Below are 8,698 nucleotides of genomic sequence, written 5' to 3'. Positions count from 1 at the left end.
CTCAGCCCTGTAAAACATGAAACAGAAAGTCTTGCTTAGCACATTTTTCTCTTTTAATGTAAATTGAATGGGCCAAATTGTATGGTCTAATTTGATTCTTCCACACTCTTATAGACACAGTCACAGTCTCAGGGGGGTTTCATTACATTGAATTAGTACAAACCAAAGTGCATTAAATGATAGACATTGGAGAAGTTCTATTTCAGATAAAAACACAGCATTCAATAAAAGAATATCTGCTTTCCTGCCTAGTATGTTCACAGAGAGACAAATAGTAGGCTTTTGGCATTACACCCTAAGGTCTTAAAGTCAAATGCTCTATTCTTGTTCAGTGTTAGCTTTTAAAATGAAAGAAGAGGGTTTTGGTTTTCAATGACAATTGTCATAGGATATTAGAGGTCCTTGAAAACTCAGAGCTAGACATCCTTACCTGTCTTATAATGCAACTAGCATTAGACCTGATAACTCAGGCTTTAGCTCAAGGCCTTGTCACAAGGATTCCTGTCTAGATTTCTAAAGCAAGAACACCTACAATCTGGTTAGCACATGACAGCACTTTTTTAATCCACAATATTAAAATACTAAACAAAGTTCTGTTTGAAAGGTAAAGCCAGGTATCAGCATTACAGGTAGTTAAATGGAATCTATGGCAGAGATGCATCAGGTGGGTCGAGGATATATAGCCACATGCCTTTCATAATTTTTATCTTTCATTTTTATATGGGAACTTTTTCATGGTCTGGGATAGGGAATTAATTTTATTTTTCTCATACTAATAATTAATTATGAATTAATCAGTCTCTCCACGTTCTCAAACAATGCAGGAATCTTAACAGGCTTTTATTTACTTCAAAACTATCCTTTCCCACAATCTATTATTTCCAACTTGTTAATAATGTCATAAAATTATTACGTGAGTGTATGTGTGTGTGTTCGTATTCTTAAATAAAATTTACCAGTGTGACTCAGTAATACTTGCATTAACTAATTTTTCCAGGTTTTTAAAAAAAAATTCTTGAAGAAGCACATTCTTTACTATTTGTTTAAGCTAAAGTCTGTGGTTACTCAATTTTAGTAACTTTTATATGCCTGAAGTTGTATTTATTTCACCTTCACTTTTGAACAGTTGCTGTGGCTAATGAACTTCAGGTTAAAACTTATTTTTTCTTAACACTTTGGAGATATTATTTCATGTGTCTTATTGCATCTATTATTTCTAATATCATTTTATGATAATTATGGTATCATTTATGGTAATTTACCTCCCCCCTGAAACATTTTAGCATTTCAACTTTACCTTTGATGAATTAAGGTTTCATCAAGCTGTGGTTAAAGTGTGAGTTTTCTCTTATTGATCCTGCCATTGATCTCATGTCTTTTATATTCTTAAAATTATTTATACTTATTTTGTCTAATATATCATTTTATCCTTACTTTCTCTTTACTTCTTTGGATTTCTTTAAAAGATGTGGAACATCTGAAACTATTCTTTGTTCTCCTCATTCACTTTTATTTCATATTTCTATCTCAGCTCCTAGACAAGTAGTTGGGCAAGTAGATTGAAAAATCCTCTTCCCTCTCCAAACATATAAAAGGGAACTGTTCACATCCTAGAAATAAAGAATAAACATGTAGACAAACTAGTAAGCAGGAGTGATAGCCACACATTTCACAGGACTGACACAGCAGCTTACATATGCTAGTTCTAGGATTTTATTACCTGTATCACATTGCAGTTACAAGAAGAGTAGAGATTTGAAAGTGGCTGCCTATGCTACAAAGGAGTCAGGAAAAGACTGTATTAACCATAGGCAGGAATTGAAAAATTTATTTCCAACAGTCTAAAGTTGATACATAGATTAAAATAGAGAACTTTTCAAGCCTAAGACTGCACAGCTTAGCATGGAATCTGAAAATGTGCTACATGTTGCAAAACTCATGTACTGAGAAACAAATATAAAAACTGGTGTATAATCCATTACTGTGTATAAAATAGATAAACAACTAGGACCTACTATAGAGTGCAGGGAACTGTATTCAATATCTTGTAATAAACTATAAGGGAAAAGAATCTGAAAAAGAACACACACACACATATATATATGTATAACTGAATCACTTTGCTATACACTTGAAACTAATACAACACTGTAAATTAAGTATACTTCAATAATTTTTGTTTTCAAAGCCGACGTATAATCATTGACTAACAGTGAAACCATCCACAATTAAGGCTCTTTAAGTGAAGTCTTGCCTAAGACTCCCTGTGGATAACTCCAACAAAGAGGAAGCTAAGAGACAAATGATAAATCACTTCAGAAAGTAAAATGCTAAGACAGTGCACAGATTTAATGTTATAGAGTTTGAAATGTAGTATTGTTGTGAATTTAAAGCCTACATTTCTATCATAAAGAGGATCAAAAAGTTCAGTACTTTAAATCCCAAAGTGAGTGACCCATGCTAGCAAGACCAGTAAGCCACATACTCCTTGAGAATCCCAGGTTCTCTGCATCCTGTTACTCAGTGGCTGACACTGGCTCACTCTCAGTTGGGGCTCTGTGGTTTTGAGAGGCTCTTTCCTACTAGAGAATACTTGAGGGACTGAAGTTGGCTTTGGGGATAAAATAAGCATAGGTTTGGCCATCGAGGCTTGTTAACCTCATTAACAGTAAGATGGTTACATTTTACTGTTGCCTTCGCTTGGCTTATCACCCTTTCCTCTTATCCCTCTTTTGCAGTGATGGCTATCTTTCTGCTCTGTAAAATAATAAGCTTATTTGGAAAACAATACCCTGAATCTGATATTTGAACCAAGGTAGATCCCTTTATTTAGCAGATAAGTTTTAATAGAAGTCTTTTGTTAAAGGTGCTGAACATAATATTTAGAAGAACATGAGCAATCGAATCTTCCAGTTCTGAAACAGCCCAAAGATTTAGGTTCTAAATATTGCAATTTCTGCTTATAACTCCTCCAAATTTTGACTGAGTTTATCTTTGTTATATAATGTTTGGTAATAATAGCAGGGTGCAACCAACTGACAATTCTGGCTCTTTCTAATCACTTCCCTCTAGAGCTAATACACGCTTTCACTCTGGCATGTGGTCTGACTTCCAAATTACTGGAGGCAATGTCATAATTAATTATTTCCATAACATAACAAGAATTACCAGCTTTCCAACCTGCCGTATGTCTTTTTTTATACCATCCAGTGCTTGCCCTCTATGTCAATGTCATATATTAATATTTTAGATATTTCTTGGGGATTCTTCTTTCAGGTAAAAAACATCCCATTTTATTGTGGTAAAGAAGTTACTATGACAAAAAAGATCCAAAAGACAGTAACTGAAATGGTATAAAAGTATATCTCTGTTTCATATAACACATGAGTATTCCAGCTGCTGCTGTCTCTCCCTCACAGTCATTCAGAGACCCAGGTTCCTTTCATTTGTTTTCCCCCTTTCGCTAGGGTGTCTCCACTTATCTGATAGGTCAAAACTGGGTCATCTCACCACATTTAGATTCCAGACTGTACTGTTTTAAGGACAAGATCTAGAAATTTATTTCACTTTTAACTTCATTCTGTTGACCGAAACTCAGTTACATACCTATCTCTAACTGAAAGGACATATTGTCATTTGTCATATATTGAGACATCTTGTCTCTAGGTGGACAGTAATGTTCCTCCTTAAGTTAATGGCTTTATCAATAAAAGGAGAAGAGGAGAACTGATACCAAGGCTACTGTTAGCTGTCTCCCCGTACAATCTAATAAAATAAAGCAGTGCCTTAGAATAAGTATGCTTAAAATGTTGTAATAAGACACTTATAATGTTGAAATAAGTAAAAGAAGATATATATATAGATAGATATATACATATAGTATGTTTAAGTAAACAAATAGAAGATAACATAAAGCCAGAAAGTTAAGAAACGTCATATATGGAAAAAAAAAAAAAAAAAAACTTAAGTAAAAAGACCCAACAAGGAATAAAAAAGGGTCAAGTAGAAAGCTCATAAGTATAAAGTTTCAGATCTTAAATTTTAAAAAGTTACTCAATTGAGAAGTTATATGAAAAATGATACAATAGTAAAAGAAACATTTATGCTGTGTTTACTATCATCCACCATTGTTTTAAATGTTTTACATATACTAACCTAGTAAGTATAGGCTAGATCAGAAACAGCTAAAAAGAGATTAGTGAATTAAAAGCCATTTATAATAAGGTACAAGGAGCAAAAGAGATGAAGAATAAGAAAAAGAAGATAGGAGATACAAAAGTTTAAAAATGTACTAACTAGTACTGACAAAAGTGGTATTAACACTCAGTGACTGTTGGTGGATTTAATGTGGGCAAAGCAGGAAATTATTTCGTGAAAGTAGCATACCTATTCTATAAAAGTACTAGTACTAGTACTAGTACTAGTACTAGTACTCTCTTCTTCCTCTCCTACTTTCCTCACTCCTCTTCAAACTCCTATTCCTTCTAAATGAGTTTTCACTAAGCATGGGACTCATTCTTCTGCTTCTCTCCTTTGTCAGTTTCAACTACTTTTAGCATTTCAACCAACTGTTATTTTTATGTAAATAAAAGTGCCAAATATACATCTCTTATTTTTATTATTGAGTTCCTGGTTTGATTTCAAACTTTTCTTCAATAATTTTCATGTATTTCCCCAATTAACATAAAATCCATTATGCTGCAAACCAGACTGATTCATTATCTATGAAATACATTCAATTTTCTGCTCAGTTTTCTGTCTTTGCATTAAGTATTCTTTGCTTATCCAATCATGAAATTTTTTATTCATTCATTCAGTTATCAAATATATATTTAATAGCTACTGTAAGATAGGCACTGGTGATAAAATGGAAAATGAGAGAGTTAATATTCCTGTACATGGAGCTTAACATTTGTATCTAATAGAACAATCCATAGTTCTAGATCTTCTCTGTGTGTGACTTTGTGTGCATGTGTGCACTATGTAGAAATAAAGTGTCTTGTGATGGAGATCACCAGCGGCAAACCACAGGGTTTGTCAGGGAAATCTACTATTTAAGGACACCGTTTAAACTAGGATATAAGGCCAGCCATAAAAATGATCCAAGGAAAAGTGTTTGTAGCAGAAGACAAAGTCAGTACAACAGTTCTGACATGGGAGAGAGAATTTGATTCTATCCTAAGAAGAGAAAGAATAACTGGAGTGAAAGAAGAGATTGGTATGAAATAAGTTGGAAAGTTTGGCAAAGTCTAAAGCATGGAAACCTTAAAGGTAGAGTTTGGATTCAATTCTAATTGAAATTAGACTTGAATTAGGCAAAAACACATCTGCCCCGGAGATAGAAATTTGTTAATCATCATCACCTAAAGCTTGATGATAAGCAAAATTGCTTTGGGAGACTATAGATAAGGAATAGCTTAGGACAGAAATCCTCTTTTCTTCAATATTTAGTGGTCAAAGTTGAGGCTCTCCCATAAGGCGGAGGGGGACTTGATGATATGTCCCCCTCTAACGATATCCAGAAGTAAGGGGTGACTGTACACGGGTTTTGCTGAATATTATGAAAAAGTTTCATGAAAATGAATGGCATTTTCCCCTTTCATTATATTGTTATGTCTTCTCTTTTAATTCCAAAGATGATAGTGTAATAAAGAAGACATAAGCTGTATCAGTGGCAGCTATGTTAAAACATTGGTTTTCTAATCCAAAATATCCATTTTGTGGGCCCAGGAGCTTTGTAATACAGTTTGCTACTTAAGAAAATAATTGCTCAGTATGCTCAAAGAGCAAAATTTGAATTATCTGAACAATTGTCAGAGTGGGAAGCATAAGGGCAGATTTTGTTCTCCTGTTTGTTTATCTGCATAAAACTTTATGTCATTGCTGCCATGAAATGGATATTTTAGTGTGTAAAATCTTATTGTGAGCCAGTTTTTAAATATGAATTTCAATTTTAATTAAGTTAATTAAGAATAAACACCTGTGGAATGACCTCTTAAATATGGAAATGAAAACATAGACCAGAGTTAAAATTTAGGGTGTCAACAAGTCAAAGTGCCTTCTCTTTCAGCTTGCATCACTTCTTGATTTTGCAGTATAGAAATATCTTTAAAGATTTATGTTCCAGAGAAAAACAATCTATGGCTTTATTTTCTAAAATTATTGAGGCTCTCTGTTTACTGACAACAGTATCAGGGCTGCAGACAAATAGTAAAGTCCAAAATATGGTAATAATTTTGAAATTATTATTATAAGTAATGTTTTTGGAGGAGAAGTATGTACATGGACGTGAGAACGTTTCCATTGTCTAGATAAATATGGCCCCAGCTTAGCCTAACAAGGTCTACAAAGTAACATGACTCTATTGTTAGGGAGCTAATATGCTCCTCTAAAGAGAGGTTTTGTATTTTGTTTTGTTTTTGCTTTCCCTGCATTATCAGAAGGTTCACTGAAAATGAGGCTCTAAATTTTTACCATAACCGATTTAACATTTGGAGATAGGCTAGAATCATATGGCAATCTATCAAAAAATTCAAGTTCATGAAGAAAATTGGAATGGTGGCCCTTCTAATTGTATTCAATTCCTAAAGCCCTCACTACAGAAGACTGTCTTATGTGTGAAGAGTTTTACCAAAATCACTAACTACAAAAAAACTAGACCCCTCATTTTTTCTGTTTTTGTTTGTTTGATTTGTTAAACAAAAGAAAAACATACAACTGCTGAAGAATGGATAGGAATAGTGTTTGAGAACATCTCAGGTACTCTGAAACCAAACTATTCAGAAGTTTAGAATATGATACTTTAGAAATAAGTGGAGAAAGATTGTGGAGAGGTGACAATAAATGTGGATTTTATCTTTCTGATGTTAAATATTATGTTTATAATGCCTTACTTTTAATCTGGACTAGATGAAATAAATTTTCAGAGATCGTTGTTAGTTTCCATATTTATTTTTTTTTACAGTCATCAGTTTTATGTATAGGTGTACTATCTAATGATGTTTTAATAGAAATCAGAATATGTATTTGTATTCCCCTAAGGCTAAATGAGGCTTAACAATTGTGGGTTTTACATCACTAATTTTCCTCCCAATTCTAAATGTTACCAATATGATCAGTCATTATTTACCTTCACTGTAGGGAGGGGAAAATTAAGTCATGAAGAGCAATAGTTACTTTTACAAGATCAGAGCGTGGCAGGTAGAAAACACTGGAAGGAAATTTCTAACATCATTTATATTCAGCCATAGCTCTTTAGTTGCTGTTAACACTTGAGTGAAAATTTCCCTTAAGCCCGCTTTTTCTTCAAGGGGTAGAATGAAACATTTTGCAATACTGAAGCAGGATTGTAGTTATTTCCCAGATGGAAAGTAAGGTCAAATTTGACAAGGCTATTTAGATTGAAAAAGACAAATAGCTAATAATTAATAATTTGTAGAATAAAAGAAGAAATAAACTTAATAATAAATTTACTTCTTGCCTTCAAATTCTAAAAATTCTTCAAATTCTAAAATCAAATTCGAAATATGGAAAATAGTGGAATTAAAATTGGTTGAATAACTTCAAGGTAAACAATGCGAAATGCTTATGCATAAATTATTTTCCAAACTTTTATTTAAAATATGTCCAAGCTTGAGTCTGAGGTCCGGCTCGGCGGGGAGTTTCAGCAGTGGAACTGGCCAGAAAAATGCCAGTGGAGGTGATGGCTGAAAGTTTCTTTAGTTTCACAATGTTGCTGGATCAGTGGGATAACCAGGAGCTCGAGGCTCCGGAGGAATTGCTACACCCGCAGTGTATGATCAGCTTCTAACTTTACATCTGCTTTATAATGACATGAATAATGCAAGATATCTTTGGAAAAGAATACCACCTGCTATAAAATCTGCAAATTCTGAACTTGGGGGAATTTGGTCGGTAGGACAAAGAATCTGACCGAGAGATGTCCCCGGGATCTATACCACCATCAACGCTCACCCGTGGTCTGAGACGGTCCAGCCAATCATGGAGGCACTTAGAGATGCCACCCGGAGGCGAGCCTTCACCCTGGTCTCTCAAGCATATACCTACATCATCGCCAATGATTTTGCAGCCTTTGTTGGACTTCCCGTGGAAGAGGCTGTGAAAGGTAGCCTAGAACAATGATGGCAGGCCGACTCCACCACAAGAATGGTCATGACCAAAAAGCCAGTTTCAGGGACCCTGGATGTTTCCTTTAACAGGTTTATTCTCTTATCAGAGCCTGCCCCCATTCCACCCATCCCCAATGAACAGCAGTTAACCAGACTCACCGATTATGTGGCTTTCCTTGAAAACTGACTTATCATTCTGAGTTCAAGATCCACCTTCAGAATCCTGAATACTGACAGAAAAATGTAAAATTTTTATTTTCAATTTTATTGGATGAATTAAGCACCTCAGCATTCCTTACTGAGTATGTGATAAAATACATATATAATATGAAGTATATTATATATATTTTGTCCTTAAACATACTGAATGGTTGTTCATGAAATGCGACTTATTAAAGACATTCATGAGAAGTATTAAGTTGTAATATTTCCTTTCAGAAGAAGGGAAACTAAGTGTGGAATGCATTGTTTGGGAAAGAAGCTATTAAGTGACACATTTTGTATGACTGTCCTGTAGCCTATTGGTTGCTTATATTTATCCCTTGGGTCAAGTTCTGCCCTTTGGAGAA

The 8,698-nt window shown here is 34.2% G+C and overlaps 1 pseudogene; it reads left to right on the top strand.

Moving 5' to 3' along the window:
- Positions 1–7,687: 7,687 nt before the first annotated feature.
- Positions 7,688–8,316, top strand: LOC136137785 (COP9 signalosome complex subunit 8 pseudogene; annotated as a pseudogene).
- The last annotated feature ends 382 nt before the right edge of the window (positions 8,317–8,698 follow it).

This window comes from Phocoena phocoena, chromosome 18, assembly GCF_963924675.1.
Source record: "Phocoena phocoena chromosome 18, mPhoPho1.1, whole genome shotgun sequence".
NCBI lineage: Eukaryota > Metazoa > Chordata > Mammalia > Artiodactyla > Phocoenidae > Phocoena > Phocoena phocoena.
The sequence above is the reverse complement of the archived record's forward strand: the minus strand, read 5'-3'. Positions and strand labels throughout refer to the sequence as shown.